General features: G+C 43.5%; 1 protein-coding gene across 1 annotated transcript in view; it reads right to left on the bottom strand.

Annotated features, from left to right (window-relative positions):
• The window catches only part of LOC124622290 (calcium/calmodulin-dependent protein kinase type IV-like), a 601,039-nt gene that overhangs the window by 407,695 nt on the left and 175,498 nt on the right, over window positions 1-17,846 (bottom strand). The gene's annotated exons all lie outside the window — the stretch shown is intronic.

Here is a 17,846-nt window from a genome sequence, read left to right on the forward strand (position 1 = left end):
TCGCGTGGGTCGTCTGCTGCTGTAGCCCGTTAATAGCAAATTTCGGTGCACTGTCCTAACGGACGCGTTCGTCGTACGTTCCATGCTGATTTCTGTGTTTATTTCACGGAGAGTTTCTTGTATTTTGGTACTCACAACTCAATCTGGTGTGTCCCGGTCGTAACTTAGTCTATTGCGATATTCGGTTTAAGATATGTGTTAATAAGAACAATAAAGCAGAAGAAATAACCAGTACACCAGCAGCGACTGAGTAGCACTGCAGTACGGCCATGGCAAACAGTACGCTGTGGACTAGCACACGAGGTGGTGCATGTCGAACAGGGATGGTAAGGCGGCTTACGGTAAGTGCGTCGAGCCTGCACACACTCCAGCTTTGAGATCTGTGCGTATCCTTGTTAGTTCCACGTCGCTTCGCAAGTCGAATAGGTGATTGTGTCACTAGACAGACTACAGTAGGTCAATATTATTGTTTATTAATATGTTTTCCCTATACTGCTAAGGAAAGGAGTGCAGTACTACCGCGCAGTATTTAGTCTGGTTAGAAGACCATCAAGAGGCTGCTGCAGGGTTACTGTTCTTTGTTGCAAGCAGAAGAAAGAAAAGGAGCTGGATGGAAAAAGAAGTATAAAAAATTCCTGAATTTTTTTCTTTAAAAACTAATTTTTAGGGAAGATCTTCTATCGTAGCTGTTGGTACCGCCCTCTGTATTTAATGAGCAACAACTCATAAGTACCACTCTTAATTATACGGTTCTGAAATAATCTTCCTGTTTTGAACACGTTGTAGTAGGTACACACAGCAACGGAGGTGTCAGCAACTGGCAAGGATATTGTCAATACTGCCCACAGAAGGCACAATGTTTCTCAGGCAGTGCACACATGTTCTTTATTGTTTAATTTCAGTAAATATTGAGCAACAATGCTGACCGTGTAGGGGGCGCTTTAGGCGAGTCAGTGTTGGTAATGTTGCGCAGTATTTAGTCTGGTTAGAAATGTTGGACGATCAAGAGGTTACTGCAGGGTTACTGCTCTACTTTGTTGCAAGCAGAAGAGAGAAAAGGAACTGGATGAAAAACGAAATATAAAAAATTCCTGAATTTTGTTCTTTAAAAACTAATTTTTAGGGAAGATCTTGTGTCGTAATTGTTGGTACCGCCCTCTGTATTTAATGAGCAACAACTCATAAGTATCACTCTTAATTATACGCTTCTGAAATAATCTTCCTGTTTCAAAACGTTTTAGTAGGTACACACAGCAGCGAACACAAAGAAACCCGGAGGTGTCAGCAACTGGAAAGGATGTTGTCAATACTGCTCACAGAAGGCAGAATGTTTATCAGGCAGCGCACATATGTTCTTAATTGTTGAATTTCAGTAAATACTGAGCAACAATACTTATCGTGTAGGGGGCGCCTTAGGCGAGTCAGTATTGGAAATTTTCGGCAACTTCCGCCAAAGGAGGCGAAGTGTGTTGACCGTCTCACTCGCACTTCACGGCCGAGATCACACCACGTGGACCGGGCCCGCGCCTGCAGTGCTCTAATTAGTGCTGCGGGCATGTGCCTCGCTTTCGGTCAGTCTCTTATGCAGTCGACAACAACAACAGGGACCGGTTGAGAGGTAAACATCCACGTGCACCGTGCACGGGTTGCCCTTCTCGTTTAGTGTGCAAACTCCGTCTCGCTGTCTGCTACCGCCACACAGTAGCGCTTCAATGATCGCCACTTGCATGTCTTAGAGACACTTCGTCAAACGGAATATCGCGTTAAATTACTTTGAGAACGTATTATCAAATGGGCACGATTCATTTTTGACGAGAAACAAGCAGTCGTTTCTCGTTGTCAATGTGCGTGTCAAGGAACGCACTTTTGTCGGATATGCAATCGAATCACACAACTACGTACACATAATATTTCCGTAGTCTAAGTAGCTGCTATCTTCCTGATCTCGCCGGAACTGGATCGCAGATTTTTTTCCTCCCGCGCCCCATATGGATGGTGGTGGGGGTGGGAGAAGGGGGGGGGGGAGACTGTCAGCGGCACAATCAGCGCGCTCTTTAGCCAGGTGATAGTAAAAATTAATGAGACGAAAAGAAACAGACAGCTAATTTAATACTTTTTGAAGGTGAAAATAAAAGCGAAGTTTTTATATATACCAGAGGTAGGACTTCTTGCACGTTTAGTTAAAATAGTAATTATAAAAGATTAAACGAAATACAATAACACCATTAAAACATTTAAGATATGATGCTGAAACACTGATATTTAAAAATAGCACTTTTCTTGGACTAAAGCCTGGAAGGACCTGCCCTGCGGTAGTGGGTCTATTATTGAAGAGGGAAAGGTTGGCTGGTGAGAAGGGTAAGAATGTGGTGCAATAAGGACGGAGAAATGGTGAATAGTGTCGATGGGGTAGGAGTGGCCTTTAGAACAGAAGAAGGGGTGGAGTGGTGGTGGGTATGGGTGATGCTAACAGTTGTTGAGAGAGTGGGGGTGGGGAAAGAAGGCCAGCTGAAGAAAAAAAGGTGTAAGGAAATGTGAGACGAAGAGGAAGAGGTAGCCCTGATGAGGTGGAGTGGGTGGAATGAACTTGGTAGGATGAGTAAATTTCAGGGCGGAGTTCGTGATCTGGGCGGGGGCGATGGTTGAAGTTCGTGGAGAATGTGCAAGCGTAGGGTTGGTGAGATGTGTTCGTAAAGGCGAAGGCAGCATACGAGGATTGGGAAACGGGAAACTATAGGATTATTGGAGTCCTGGATCACACCGTGAACGGTGATCTTCTTATAAGCAGCAGAATGCCGACAGCGCATGCGTCACAAATCGTTGCTGCTGCCCCCTAACGCAAGTGAAAGTGCAGCGCCCCAGCGGCGAAAGCCTGCAAAAGCGATGAGTCTCTATCGATTACTACTGTCTATACATCCTGTCAGCCGGGTCAATACCGTTGTCCATTAATCATAAAAATTATGGCATATAAAACACGGTTCCAAATCTTACTTTAAGGGTGACCCTCGTATACATTTATAATGTAGCCTGCCAGTGTAATTTAGATTGATACCTTTAAAACACAGTCATAATAACGGGACGCAGGGGCAAGAACATCATCAGTTAATACACCGGGAAAGTCTACGTTGTCACAGTATTTCTGTCACAATAATTTTTTAGGCTGACTCCATCTATAGACTCCAAAACGAAATCGCAAACATCTACGGAAACATTTAAATGACACCTACACCTACACGATTAGTCTCAAAATCACACGTAAGTGTGTGACAGAGGGCTCATAAACCTTCTTAGACTACGTATTTCTCTGCTTGTCCGCTCTCGAATACCAAGTGGGAAAATTGAACGCCTAAATCTTTCCGTGCGAGCTCTGATTAATTTTATTACTAGCTGTAGCCGGCCACGCTTTGTTGTGGCTCAGTCTCTTTAGATGGATATGAAAGAAAAGAGAAAGCACAGGTTTGTAATATGTGTGGGAATTGGATTTACGTCTCAATCTCCTTCTCTCCCCGGTCTCTGTCCATCTCTCCTTCCCCATTTTTGTTCTTCTCCTCCTTCTTCCCCCTCTCTCTATCCAATATCTCCTCCTCTCTCTGTCCAGCTTTTCCTCCCCCTCTCTCTTCATCCTCTCTCTCCATCTCCTTCTGCCCCTTCCCTCTCCCTCTTTCAGAGTCCATTACCTCCTCCACCCTTTCTCTGTCTATCTTGTCCTGCCCCGTCTCTCTCTATCTCCTCCTGCCCCCGCTTTCTCTTCATCTCCTGTTTTCTACGTTCATTTCCTCCCGCCCCTCTGTTCATCTCCTGTTCCCTCCTCTCTCTGGCCTTGAGACTTGTTTATTATTATTCTAAATCCAGATTCTGTAGTCGTATTCTATGAATAAGCCAGCAAGCCATAAATACAACTTTCTGTTTGGTAACAACGTTTCACTATTTTGTGTATAGATTTATACAGGGTGTTACAAAAAGGTACGGCTAAACTTTCAGGAAACATTCCTCACACACAAATAAAGAAGAGATATTATGTGGACATGTGTCTGGAAATGCTTAATTTCCATGTTAGAGCTCATTTTAGTTTCGTCAGTATGTACTGTACTTCCTCGATTCATCGCCAGTTGGCTGCATCAGCGCTCAGGGATTCCATGTGACGGAGGGTGGATGCATGTATCCTCGCTAACGGAGGACATTTTGAACATTTCCTGTAACAAAGTGTTTGAAGTCACGCTGGTACGTTCTGTTGCTGTGTGTTTCCATTCCATGATTAATGTGATTTGAAGAGAAGTAATGAAATGAGCTCTAACATGGAAAGTGAGTGTTTCCGGACACATGTCCACATAACATATTTTCTTTCTTTGTGTGTGAGGAATGTTTCCTGAAAGTTTGGCCGTGCCTTTTTGTAAGACCCTGTATATTACAAAGTATGTAGTCTACATATGCCTATGCGTTTTTTACTGTAACATGTAAGAATTTGAAGTAAATCGTGAAGGAATGTTTTGATATGTTTGGTAACAACGCGTTCCCTTTATGTATTACATATATATATTCATGTATTATATGCATTAAAAATATACATATATTAAAAAATTAGGTACCTCAAACACCCCTATGTTAGAATTCAGGTTATGACAAAATTTCAAAGCAGTCGGTCAAGAACTTTCAGAGATTAACGATTTTGAACCAATCAACATTTGCATTTTTATAACGTTTCCCCTTTTATTGCCTGTATATTAAATATATATCAGCAGATATATGAAGATACTTGAGTGTATATATATATATATATATATATATATATATATATATATATGTAATTTTAATAACAATGTTTCCCTAGTATTAAATTTATAAAAATTGTGTCTTACATGTATAAAAAAGAAATAGATACCTAAAAATATGCCTGTATTATAATGCTACGCTGTGCCAAAATTTCAAAGCAATAGATCAAGAACTTTCGGAGACACTCGATTTTGACCAAACGAACATTTAAATTTTCATTTATGTACATAGATGATCGTTATTTCTGCCTATGTTGGTGGGAGCTGACAAAATATTTTCACACACTGAGGAGATAGTTGATGCCCAAAATTTACTGAAAAGATCTCCTTGTAACTCTCTTTACCACAATTCCCGATAATACGAAACGAATTGCCCTTCTTTGAATTCAGTCCTGTCTGTTAAGAATATGGGCCAATTATCCCTAGGTATTTAGATGAATCGACAACATGTAAATCTGTGTGGTTTATAAACTGAAACTTAACGATTTTCTCTTTCTTTTATACTCATGTATAGGACCTCACACATTTTTGTTTAGGATCAACTAGCAATTTTCACATAATGCAGATATCTTGTCTGAATGATCTCAGTCGTTTTAATTTTAATCTTCTGGTGAGTTTACTAGATGATAAACGACAGCATCATCCACAAACAATACAAGAAAGCTGCCTAGGTTGTTTCATAAATTGTTAATATAGATTTGAGCAAAGAAGGGTTTATAACACGTCATTGGGGAAACATAACCACTTCGGTTTCACTGGATCAGTGACTGTCAAATTTTCTTGCTCAAGAGCCAGTACTGACACTGTGTGGTGGCTCCTTGGGTCACATATGTACCGACCTTATTATTAATTAGTAACCTACATAAATTAGTATTTTAGGAGCCCCCAATAGACTGGCTTTAGTAAGGACGTGGTAAGTTGTCTGCCTGCTTCCAAATACTGATCACTAAAAGTCGGCACCGTCCGGACCATTTCGTGCCGACTGTTTTGTTTCGGATTCCTGTCAACCTCAGGGACTCTAGAGTTGGAATACTGTAAACTACTGATGAAGTATTGTTGTCCTGTCTGTGTGAGCGCATGATCAATTGATTAGTAACAGTAATCATATTTAAATGCACTGTGCAGTGTGGGGACGACCGGAAATCTTAACTAAACGTCTTGAATGTCATTTTCCTTCTACTCATTTCGTTGTATTACAACAATCTCAATTTAATTTTAAATTCTTTCTGAAATACAGAGTGATTCCGCGATGATATTACGAACTTTTAAGGATGATAGAAGAGGATAACTGCATGAATTTGAGGTAGATATCCTGCTCCAGACACAGACGAATCGAAAGTTATAAGCGAAAACTATTGTGATATTTCTGATAGTGGAATATGGTACCGGTGTTGTTGATGCTAAGACTGTAAGGAAGACAACTTTCAGAGATGGTAGTATGGATCAAACAAGAAAGAAAAGTGTTGTAAACATAGGCTCTACAATGGAGACTTGAGCTACGAGCATTTGTTCATCTTCTATACTGTGACCACATCTCTTCTACCGAACTAGGGTCATAGTTCTTAAGGTATACATTTTAGAGCCCATATTAACTGGAAATATTTTTCTTGTTTCGGTCCATACTACCTCCCCCAAATATATGGAAACCGAACAGCTTGCACTAGAAGAGATCGGTTACATAGTATCGAAGATGAACAAGTGCTCTTATCTCTTAAGGTGTTCATTTTTGAATTCATGTGTACTAGACATTTTTTCTTTTTTGATTCAGTTTACCACCTCTTAGAGCTTCCTACCTTACAACCTTAGCAAGAACGGTATCGGTACTTGGATTCCACTGTCAGATATATCATAACTATTTTCTCTTATAACTTTCGATTTGGCCGTTTCCGAACCATGATGCCTTACCCCATATTCGTACCACTTGTGAAGATGAGCGTCTCTATAATTAGCTTTTTCGAATCCATTTTACTTTCGTTTGAAATTTATGCCTTAGCTGCTGATCGGCACGAGTCGCACACGCCCTTGATTTTTCAGTAGTAGAAGACAAACAATAAATAATTCCACTCGCACGCCTTCTAACCCCACAGTGCCCACGCTACTTATGTCTCCGAGGAAAGTGTATTTTTATTTCGTACTGAACTGGAAACTCACACTCATAAGAAACTCTTAACTTCAGTTGATATTTTAGGATTCGGCTGTTAATTGATAGGTGTATATTGTAAAATACGGCTGAGAACCGTGGGTCGCACAAACATTTCATTCGTACAGCCTGCACTAGATGGTCTCCAGTCGGTTACTGCAAATTTTCTCCCTTCTTACAGGACAACTGAGACGATACTCCACAGGCACACAATCTGATTACTAGCCGCCTATAAGCAACAGTGCTTAAAGCCTTCTTATTTTTTACTCGTATACAGATGGAATCACTTTCTCATTCCGTGTCAATAGTATGAATGGAGGGCCCTTTGCGTTTCACAAGAAGGATGTTTTCTGAATCCATGCTGGTTGTACGTCAGTATAAACGCCAGAGAAAATTCACCTGACTACTCTTGGGAGGCACACCTGGTACCGTGTGAGCTGTAATGCAGTCTGCCTGTCGCCAGCGACAGAATAGAATCACCTGCTATTCTCGGAGGAAGTTTTCTGGTCCATCTTCAACTGCAGTATGTTCGAGCCAGCTGTTGTATCCCCGCCAAATGCGCACTTCGATATAGAATGGCACTGATGGTGGCAGCGTGTCGCCTCGTCCGTAGCGCCGATAACTGGGACCGCACAAAGCGGGTATCCTGGCCTGAGCCACTGGCCAGTCGTGTCCGATAAATCTAGCCACGCCTCCGCTGACAGGCAATCTCCTGGGGTTTATGGGGCTTGCAGCAAGCGCCTGCAATCGGCAGGCTACCACCACCTCGCTGTACGCTCCCGCATTTGCTCCAGCTGACGTGTTAGTCCGAATATTTCGCTGGAAGACCGGTGCCGGAGCGTGTGCGAGGTCCACTTGGCCAGCACGACTACATTGCAGAGAAGCATCATGACAGTATTATGTGTCCACGGTAACTTGAGGCGACTTGACGCTTTCTCTGGTGCTGCCAGAAGTGGAGAATATCGACACTAGAAGTGGTAGTCACGAAATTAGACACCTCAAGGTCACACCCTCTCTCTGTAGTCCCCCAGCGCTAAGCGCTATGGTTAGCCTGCTTCAGAGCTTTGTTGGCGCATATATACAGTACGTCAGCGCCTGTGTTTCCCTGCGATATCATGTACACACACGTGGTTTCTGTCTTCCATGGAAAGATGTGTGTGTTTGGTAGTGAGCAAAATGCAGGAGCAAGGGCTTATGAGTAGAGCTATTCCGGTCAGCGTGCGTAAGGGGCGAAAAGACATACGAAAACTAACTAAGGTTGTCGTATCGAAAGTAGAGAAGACTTTTTTTGCTGAGCTCACCAGCAGTGAACAAGCCAGGACCAATATAAATTTTGCACAAGTTCATAAAACGACAACAAAACACTGTGGTATTTTCGAAACGACTATATTACTTATTAACAATGCAGTATCATCTGCAGAATCTCTAGACATGAGCACATGTTCTGATTCTTTATGAAAATGATATAAATAAAGACGCCAATTGTGGACTTTGACGACTTTCACAAAATATCAGTATAAAGAACTGTACTTTGATTCTAAGACGCAGTAGACTATCCGACGGCTAGAAAACTACAGAATGATCTCCGCGAAAAACTTAATTATTCTCGCTCAGAGACCTCTGTTGTTTGTTTTCACCACTCACTTGATTTCTAATTTATAAAGTATAAAGATGGAAAAAAATGTGTAAAATGCATTTACTGCGTCCTGAGGACAATAGTCTTTGTAGTGAACTCCGATGAAACTTAGGTTTCACATAATCACTGGTAAAAACATATTTTACTCGACTTCAACAGAAATATAAATTTTGCACAAGTTCATAAAACGACAACAAAACACTGTGGTATTTTCGAAACGACTCTATTACTTATTAACAATGCAGTATCATCTGCAGAATCTCTAGACATGAGCACATGGCATGAAAGTATTACACTTGCGTTTGTACAGCAAGTATCCGCGATAGGGTGATGGGTGCAGTGACGAAGAAGCAGTAAGAGCTGAAAGTCAAAAATTTTCGAGAGGTATGGAATATTTTCGGTCGTTATAAGACGAAATGACATCATGGCAGCGGCATATGTTGTCTGTTGAAAAAATTCCGGAACATTCGTAATAAGGCGCCAATGGCGTGTTGGAGCGAAATGCGGTTGGCACAGGCCTGTGTTTAATGTGTAACTGTACGAAATGGCTCTGAGCACTATGACTCTGAGCACTATGCGACTTAACTTCTGAGGCCATCAGTCGCCTAGAACTTAGAACTAATTAAACCTAACTAACCTAAGGACATCACACACATCCATGCCAGAGGCAGGATGACCGTGGTCACGCGGTTCCAGACTGAAGCGCCTTGAACCGCACAGCCACACCGGCCGGCTAACTGTCCGAAGTTTCATTGTTGTGTGTCTGTTAGTTATTGTTCAGTGCTGTATTGAGTAGAATGTTGTGTCGCACAGTTTGCGAATTTCGAGACGGCCGACCTAGAGGACCAACGCGTCTGCGCTAAATGTTGCGTCAAACTCAAGAAAACCTTTACAGAGACACACCAAATGAGCAGGAAGCCTACGGTGATGAATGCTTAAGGCGTACTAGGTGTTATGAGTGGTTCACACAGTTTAAAAATGGTCAGACAGAAGTTAAAGATGACCCTCGTGTAGGACGTCCTGTGATATCTACCGACGACGCACGTGTCGGGAACGTCTACAAAATGGTGCGTGCCAGACGAAGACTGACTATCCTAGAGATGTAACATTTCAGTACGATTATCTCATGAAATCCTGACACAGCATCTTGGAATGCGTCGTGTTGCCGCCAAGTTTGACCCACGGCTCATGAGTCAAGATCGGGAAGACCTTCGACTCGCAGTCTGTGAAGAGCTTTTGGATCGCGCAAATGAGAATGAGATGTTCCTTAAGAGAATCATAACTGGTAATGAGACGTGGGTCTGCGGTTATGATGTTGAAACCTAGATTCAATCTTCACAGTGGATCGGGAAAGGTTCTTCAACACCAAAGGTCAGGTCAAATGTCACAGACATGCTGATAGTTTCCTTTGAAGGATTAGTTCTCATGAATTCATGCCACAGGGACATACTGTTAATCGATGGTAATATCGGGACGTGTTGCGAAGCCTGCGAAAACAGGTGAGAAGGAAACGGCATGAAATGTGGCGAGACCATGGCTTTTGCATGACGATAACGCATCCGCACGTTCACCCCTGTTGGTGCATCCTTTGTACTCTCCACACCTGGCCCCGACAGCTTTTTTTTTTTTTTTTACTTCCAAAGTTGAAAACCCTGTTGAAAGGACTAAGATTTTCGACGATAGACGAGATAAAAGAAAATTCGCAGACGGCGCTTCGCACGATCCAGCAAGAGGAGTACCCAGACTGCTTCAGGAAGAGGAAACGACTTTGGGAGAGGTGTTATCAATTGTGGTGGAGGGTATTTCAAAGGAGAACATACACAATAAGTAAAAGGTATGTGCAGAAAAATTTTGTGGACAAAGTTTCTGAATTTTTTTAACAGACCTCGTACAAGAACTCGTGTGCTACTGTGCACGGGGTCTCTCGTAAATCAAATACGGTCGGCCGGAGCGGCCGTGCGGTTCTAGGCGCTACAGCCTGGAACCGAGCGACCGCTACGGTCGCAAGTTCGAATCCTGCCTCGGGCATGGATATGTGTGGTGTACTTAGGTTAGTTATGTTTAATTAGTTCTAAGTACTAGGCGGCTGATGACCTCAGAAGTTAAGTCGCATAGTGCTCCGAGCCATTTGAACCATTTGAGCCAAATCAAATACCTTCCAACGCTACACGATACAATAATTATGTTTCAGATGCTCCCAGAATTAATTCTATAGTTTTCTCTCTGGAAGTTTGTGCAAGATCCAACAGAACGCAAATTTATAAGCAACGACATTTTTCGTTACAGAGGCGGGACAGTTTCGCACCTCTCATGGTATTTTATTTTTTATCTTGGAATACTTTCATGTTTGCACGATAAAATATGTATCACATGCATCTATAAACGCTGAGAATATTCATAGATTATTTTCAGTACAAATATGTCAGTAGTTCCGCTTTTCTGCAGGCGGAATTAAAAATTTATTTTGTTCAAAAATATATTTTTTCTCGGCAGCTGGCAAGAATTTCCTTCTGGAAAGTACTCCATGAGATTCTAGACTAAAAGTGGAGATGTTTAATGTAGTTTTCGGTATTGTTACTAGCATTTGAAATTATCACTAACAGGACTGTGTGATGACATTGAGGTCATCACCTATTTTCGTAATGGCAGTTGTAGTTGAAAGATATTCATTTGTCTCCGAGTGCTGCCAACATTAGGCTGCTCATAGACGCAAAGAACATATTAGCACAGTGTAACACATGCAGTCACGATACTCTCTGGTGTGAATGTTGTTGCCGTTTAACAGCTGTAATGGCACTTGCGCTCCAAGCGATGATAATGCGAATAGTCACATGTGTCGTAAGAATAATGTGTTTTTTAGATTATTTTTCTACTTAATTAACGAAATAATAGTCATATTTTTGCGTTCCTTGCATTAGTAAATTACCAAGGGACTTGAATTATCGCGAAATACATGTAAAAGCAGCCGTATCTCAGTGATTCAATGACGTAAGCTACGGCTTATGCATGAAGAAATATTTCAATTATGTGTACAGTTGCAGCTTACTCTGCTGACTCTAAGAGAATGTAAAAACATATTTCATGCATGAGAAGTGTATATTGTTGTTTTCTGTTCTTATTACGATAGTCGCTTTCCTTGACACATAATAAACATTTTTTTATGGAATCGATTTTGTGATATAAATATATTTTTGTGAATGTAATTAATTACCTTTGCTTCGAAGTGGTCGCGCGGTTCCAGACTGAAGCACCTAGAACCGCTCGGTCACACGGGCCGGCTGTTGGAAAACAGTTTCAATGCTGTTATTTTATTGTGACATCTGTGTGGCTTTCCTTTCAGTTCCAAGTGAGATGGCTTATTTGGTACATTAAATAATGTAAGTATTATTACAAACAGGTTTCCTACTTTCCACATTCACTGATATGACTGGAAGTGTAGCCAGCAAAACTTCGCATTGCTGGGTAGGTATACGATGTCTTTCATCAAAAGGGCAGGTCTTCTGGTGTTTACTATCAATTTTGTCTTCTTAAAGGAAAACGACTTTCTTCAGTGAAAATTTGTACGTTACAAGAGAATCGTAAATAATCTTTCCTGTAATGTATCGGTTCATACCTACCACAGTCCTCAGGAAACTAAAGAAATACAAACGTAGTGTAATTGTTTGTTTGTGTCAATTTTTGTGGCGCAACATGCACTCTCTATTGCAAAAATATGATACAAAAGCAGTATAAACTATAGTGTTTCCAATCATCCGATATCGTACTCATAAATGTCACTTGCTGGCCACATGCCCGAAAGAACAGTCACCACATTAACGTGAGGGCATCCAGCGATCTCTTGAGTGCGGATACACACCAGACTTGAGCTACTACAGGAATCATGGAAACGGCGCGAGTAATGAGGATAACCGGAAAGGGCACTATATTAGCAGCGCGTGGATAAGTTGACAATTTGGGTCTGTCGAGAGGCGTGCTAGAGTATTCCGTGCAGACGCGATGTTCCCTGAGTCCGGACGGTTTAGTGGCCAGTTGGCCGTCAGCGACGGAGCGGCGAGAGCATTTGCTTTGCGTCCCGCCAGTCTAGTGGCGTATGCGAGTTTGTTTACTTTGCGCGAGCGCGAGTCGCTTGCTAGAAGTTCATTGAAGTAACATGGCGCAGTCCTGTACGACTGAATATCCACGACCGCGAGCATACGAAGTAAAAACCTTCTTGTCCGCAGCTCGTGGTCGTGCGGTCGCGTTCTCGCTTCCCGCGTCCGGGTTCCCGGGTTCGATTCCCGGCGGGGTCAGGGATTTTCTCTGCCTCGTGATGACTGGGTGTTGTGTGATGTCCTTAGGTTAGTTAGGTTTAAGTAGTTCTAAGTTCTAGGGGACTGATGACCATAGATGTTAAGTCCCATAGTGCTCAGAGCCATTTGAACAAAAACCTTCTTGCGAGATGAACCACAGCTAGATCCACAGGACATCACTGATATTCTCTTTCCGATCACGGCCAGTGTCGTCAATGTTAAGATGATTAACGAAGAAGCGTGCACGAAGGTGGTTACCGGTGCTGCCAGAAAACTCCAGTTCAGGCACTCAGGTGGGCATAGTGGCGCTGTTACCGATGAACATGCAGGCCTAGGCATGAGGACCCTCGGGGTATTCGAGCTGCCTTTTGAGGTACCCGTCGATTCCGTTATTTCTGCTCTTTAGCCATACGGGACTGTCAGCCACTTGGCAGACTTTTACAATGCATCCCGTACTCAATGGAGTAGGGCAGGTCAAAATCGAACTCATGAAGCACGTTCCTTCATACCTAAACATTGCCGGTTATCGGGCAATTATCGTGTACGATGGGCAACCGCTCACATTCTCAGGATGTGGACAGCAGGATCATATTCGTCCTGATTGTTTGCAGCAGCGGATCACCCAGATTCCATCAGGTAAGCGGTACAACATGTTCCTCATTCGATTCTACCAATTAACTATGCACCTACCAAGTGTGGCGCAGAAGTGACGATACCTACAACGACTGCCACTGGTGATTGGGACAGATTACCACTGCAGACAAACTAACACGTTACTGACGGGGCCCATACCACCTGCTCGCTGTTGAGGGAGTCGCCAGATAACCCCAAACAGCAAGTGCCACAACACAACGAGCGAATGGATTTTGATCCACTAGTCCTGCCAATCCACGCTTTCCTCTCAGAAGGCACAGAGGAGTCAGGTCTGCTCTCACATTCTGACTCGGAGACGCACGTCCGGAAGCAGCGTTCACCTCGCAAGCACAAGAAACGCAGACGGACGCCACCTGTTACTTGTCACTTGTGGGCAGATAGCGAACGTACTGATTTCGAACGTGTCGTGGACGCACCTGCTACGGAAGCGTCGACTGACACTTCTCCCCGTTTAAGAACTGAGACGATGGATTCTTCTTCTCCTGGAAACCCGTTCGGAGATGAAGGGGGCAATGGAACACTGTCGCAACCCCGAGGAACCATCTTTGGTAGCTGCTATAGCACCCTGGCAGCCTCTCTCCAGTGACTCGTGGGCGGACGACGTGGATGACGACTATTTGGCGGGCGCAGCCCTTGTAGAAGAGGAGGAATTCCCCCTCCCCCCCACATCAACCCCTCGTCTCCGTCGGACAGCATAATAATAAAGACGACAGGATGGAGTTGGGGTGAGCAAATTCATCGCAACTGCTAACACTGACGACTGCCATTACCTTAGATGACGAACGACAGTCATATCGATTCGCGACTATCGACATCAATACAATCCAATTGCACGTGATTTGTCGTTGTTACGCGACACACTTTATGCGGCCGACATTGGCGTGGCCTTATTGCAATAGGTATACGTTCTTGGCTTCATGGACATCTCTGAATACACGACATGCATATCACATGCGTCGGATACGGACAGTAGCGTCGCAATACTTCTCAAAGAAGATTTAGTAGCCACCGATGTACGTTAACTACCGAATCCCAGGTGTATAGCACTTACGGTCCAAGTGATACATCTCGTCAATGGTTACGCACGTGCCGCTACCAGCAAGAGGCGTGAACGTTTGCTATTCCTACTGAGGAATTAAGGCAATTAAGCAAAGGGAGGATAGATAATATGATGATCGGGGGCGATTTTAATTGCACACGAAGGACCAGATTCAGCGCTGTCATTCGCGAGCTCGGATTGGTAGACACTTGGGACATTATCTATGCAGGTAGACCGGTTTTCACACACTTCACGGAACATTCGTCCAGCGCAATTGACAGGCTATCAGCATTTACTGATGATGCTGCTTACATCAGTACCATCACGCTTAGATGCAAAAGGTGCTAAAAAATGGTTCAAATGGCTCTGAGCACTATGGGACTCAACTGCTGAGGTCATTAGTCCCCTAGAACTTAGAACTAGTTAAACCTAACTAACCTAAGGACATCACAAACATCCATGCCCGAGGCAGGATTCGAACCTGCGACCGTAGCGGTCTTGCGGTTCCAGACTGCAGCGCCTTTAACCGCACGGCCACTTCGGCCGGCGCAAAAGGTGTAGCGTAGCCGCAGCCCGTGAACATTTAACCTCACGGGATTGTCAGAGGGCGGTATGAGACATGGGGAGACAGTGCCTACGACGACGAGGAGCGTATACGCCTGCTTTATAAAGGTGGCTGGACTGTGCCAAGCCGAGTCTTCGACGTTCCTTGAATAGGTTTAGTATGGAAGCTGCGGCTTGGAGACGCAGCACTACAGAGTTCTTCTACGCCATCCTCAGGGAGTTTCCCGTTATCCCGAAACTGTAGGACTGCCAGATGACTGTCAGCAGAGCAAAAGTGAAGATTGTGACTATGATCCGTCAGCACTTGGAATAGACCACCATTCGTGCACGTTAAACGGTCGAAACTGCTCACAAAAGGCCCTCGATGTACCATATAGCCATGGAACGAAAGTGCAGACACAGGACTTTGATCCATGAGGTCTCAACGGAAGACGGCGTATGTCAGGTCATGCAAAGAGACATAAGCAATGCATACTTTATCTATTATTCTCACCTGTACGCGGAGATCTGATCCGGAGGTCATTGCTGCTGCCGCTGGTTTGACGCACGCCACGGTTACGCTGGAACTCTAACAGTAACTGCTAGAACCGGTGACTGAAGAATAAGTGTTGTATGCCATTGGAAAAGGAGCACTAAGTAAGAGACCAAGACCGGGTGGGTTACCCCTGGAGTGTTACAGGACTTTCCCGAGGCTCTTGGTACCCTGTTGGACATGTCAAGAGCTCATGACGTCAGAGGTGCAATTTCCAGCTGCCTCTGTGGAAGGTGCCATCATCCCAATCCGCAAACGTTGCGGAGGATCACGTATTACGGTCTACCGACCATAAACTTCGTTGAAAGGTGATATGAAATTCACGACACGTCTACTGGCAGCTTGAATTCGGCGTAAGATGTCTCATGTCCTATCACTGGATTAGGCATCGATGGGTGAGACTTCTAATATCCGCACCGCACTGTGCCACTACAGAGACCTGATTTTCCATCGCCAAGTTGCATCGTGCACAAGGAGCTCTGGTTGCAATCGACTTTAGTCAAGTATTTGATCATGTACATCATACGCACTTAAATGCCGTTCTTTAGAATCTGCATTACAGGGGCGCCTTCGCCGAGGCGGTGCTTCGACTACTATGTGGTGCAACATCGAAAGCGCTTATCAACGGTAGACTGTCGAACACCTTGCAGATTCGCCGCTCTATTTGACAGGGATGCCCCTTACCGACGATACTCTACGCCTTAACATTAGAACCTTTGTTGTGCGGTATGCGACACCGCCTCATGGGATTGTCGCTTGGTGGCATAGTCACTATGTGTTTGTCGTCTCGGACGAAGATTAATCTGAAGTCGTTTGAACATTATTAAAGACCCTAAGAGTTACATTCGTGGACGCCCACATGCTAAAGTGGCTTTTAAGAGGTATATTTATGTATTTGTAATTATTAGTTCCATTATCTTACGAGAACGAAGACTTGCAACGGTACAAGGTTTGTTACAGAGACTGACAGCCACTCCTCTTAATAAATGGACAAATACACGAAGATAACAATATTGATTATAGCATCCACAAGCTCTGGGAAGAGTACCAAGTAAGAGTTTTTTACATTGCCGGAAAAATTTTACAGTTAAACGTCCAAGTGAGTATAGGACAGGGTAAGGGCAGGTACCAACAGATTCGTCGGATGACCCTCCACGAAGGAAGTCGCTTACACAAAACCCTTCCTGCTGAATATTGTCCAGTGCACAGCGGTCTCTGGCACTTGCACTAAGTAGGATTAACAGAAGAGAGGGAGAATATTGAATCATGGTCTCCGCTATTTGCCATGGCTTTGCTTAAACCGTGCAAACGTGTCACAAAAATACAACAATGGGAGATGCTATAGAATCGATGTGGAGCACCTCAGAAAAGGTTCCTTTAAACCTCAAAATGTAGCCATTTGAAGATCATAAGAAACATATTTCATCCTTCAATAAGCATCTCGCATAATGTCAGTTATGGTCAAATGGGTTTTACTGACAGGTGGAATATGAATGTTGTTGTTGTAGTTGTGGTCTTCAGTCCTGAGACTGGTTTGATGCAGCTCTCCATGCTACTCTATCCTGTGCAAGCTTCTTCATCTTCCAGTACCTACTGCAACCTACATCCTTCTGAATCTGCTTAGTGCATTCATCTCTTGGTCTCCCTCTACGATTTTTACCCTCTACGCTGCATTCCAATACTAAATTGGTGATCCCTTGATGCCTCAGAACATGTCCTACCAACCGATCCCTTCTTCTGGTCAAGTTGTGCCACAAACTTCTCTTCTCCCCAATCCTATTCAATACTTCCTCATTAGTTATGTGATTTACCCCTCTAATCTTCAGCATTCTTCTGTAGCACCACATTTCAAAAGCTTCTATTCTCTTCTTGTCCAAACTATTTATCGTCCACGTTTCACTTCCATACATGCCTACACTCCATACAAATACTTTCAGAAATGACTTCCTGACACTTAAATCTATACTCGATGTAAACAAATTTCTCTTCTTCAGAAACGCTTTCCTTGCCATTGCCAGTCTACATTTTATATCCTCTCTACTTCGACCATCATCAGTTATTTTGCTCCCCAAATAGCAAAACTCCTTTACTACTTTAAGTGTCTCATTTCCTAATCTAATTCCCTCAGCATCACCCGACTTAATTCGACTACATTCCATTATCCTCGTTTTGCTTTTGTTGATGTTCATCTTATATCCTCCTTTCAAGACACTGTCCATTCCA

The sequence above is a fragment of the Schistocerca americana genome, chromosome 7 (assembly GCF_021461395.2).
Source record: "Schistocerca americana isolate TAMUIC-IGC-003095 chromosome 7, iqSchAmer2.1, whole genome shotgun sequence".
NCBI classification, from domain to species: Eukaryota; Metazoa; Arthropoda; class Insecta; order Orthoptera; family Acrididae; genus Schistocerca; species Schistocerca americana.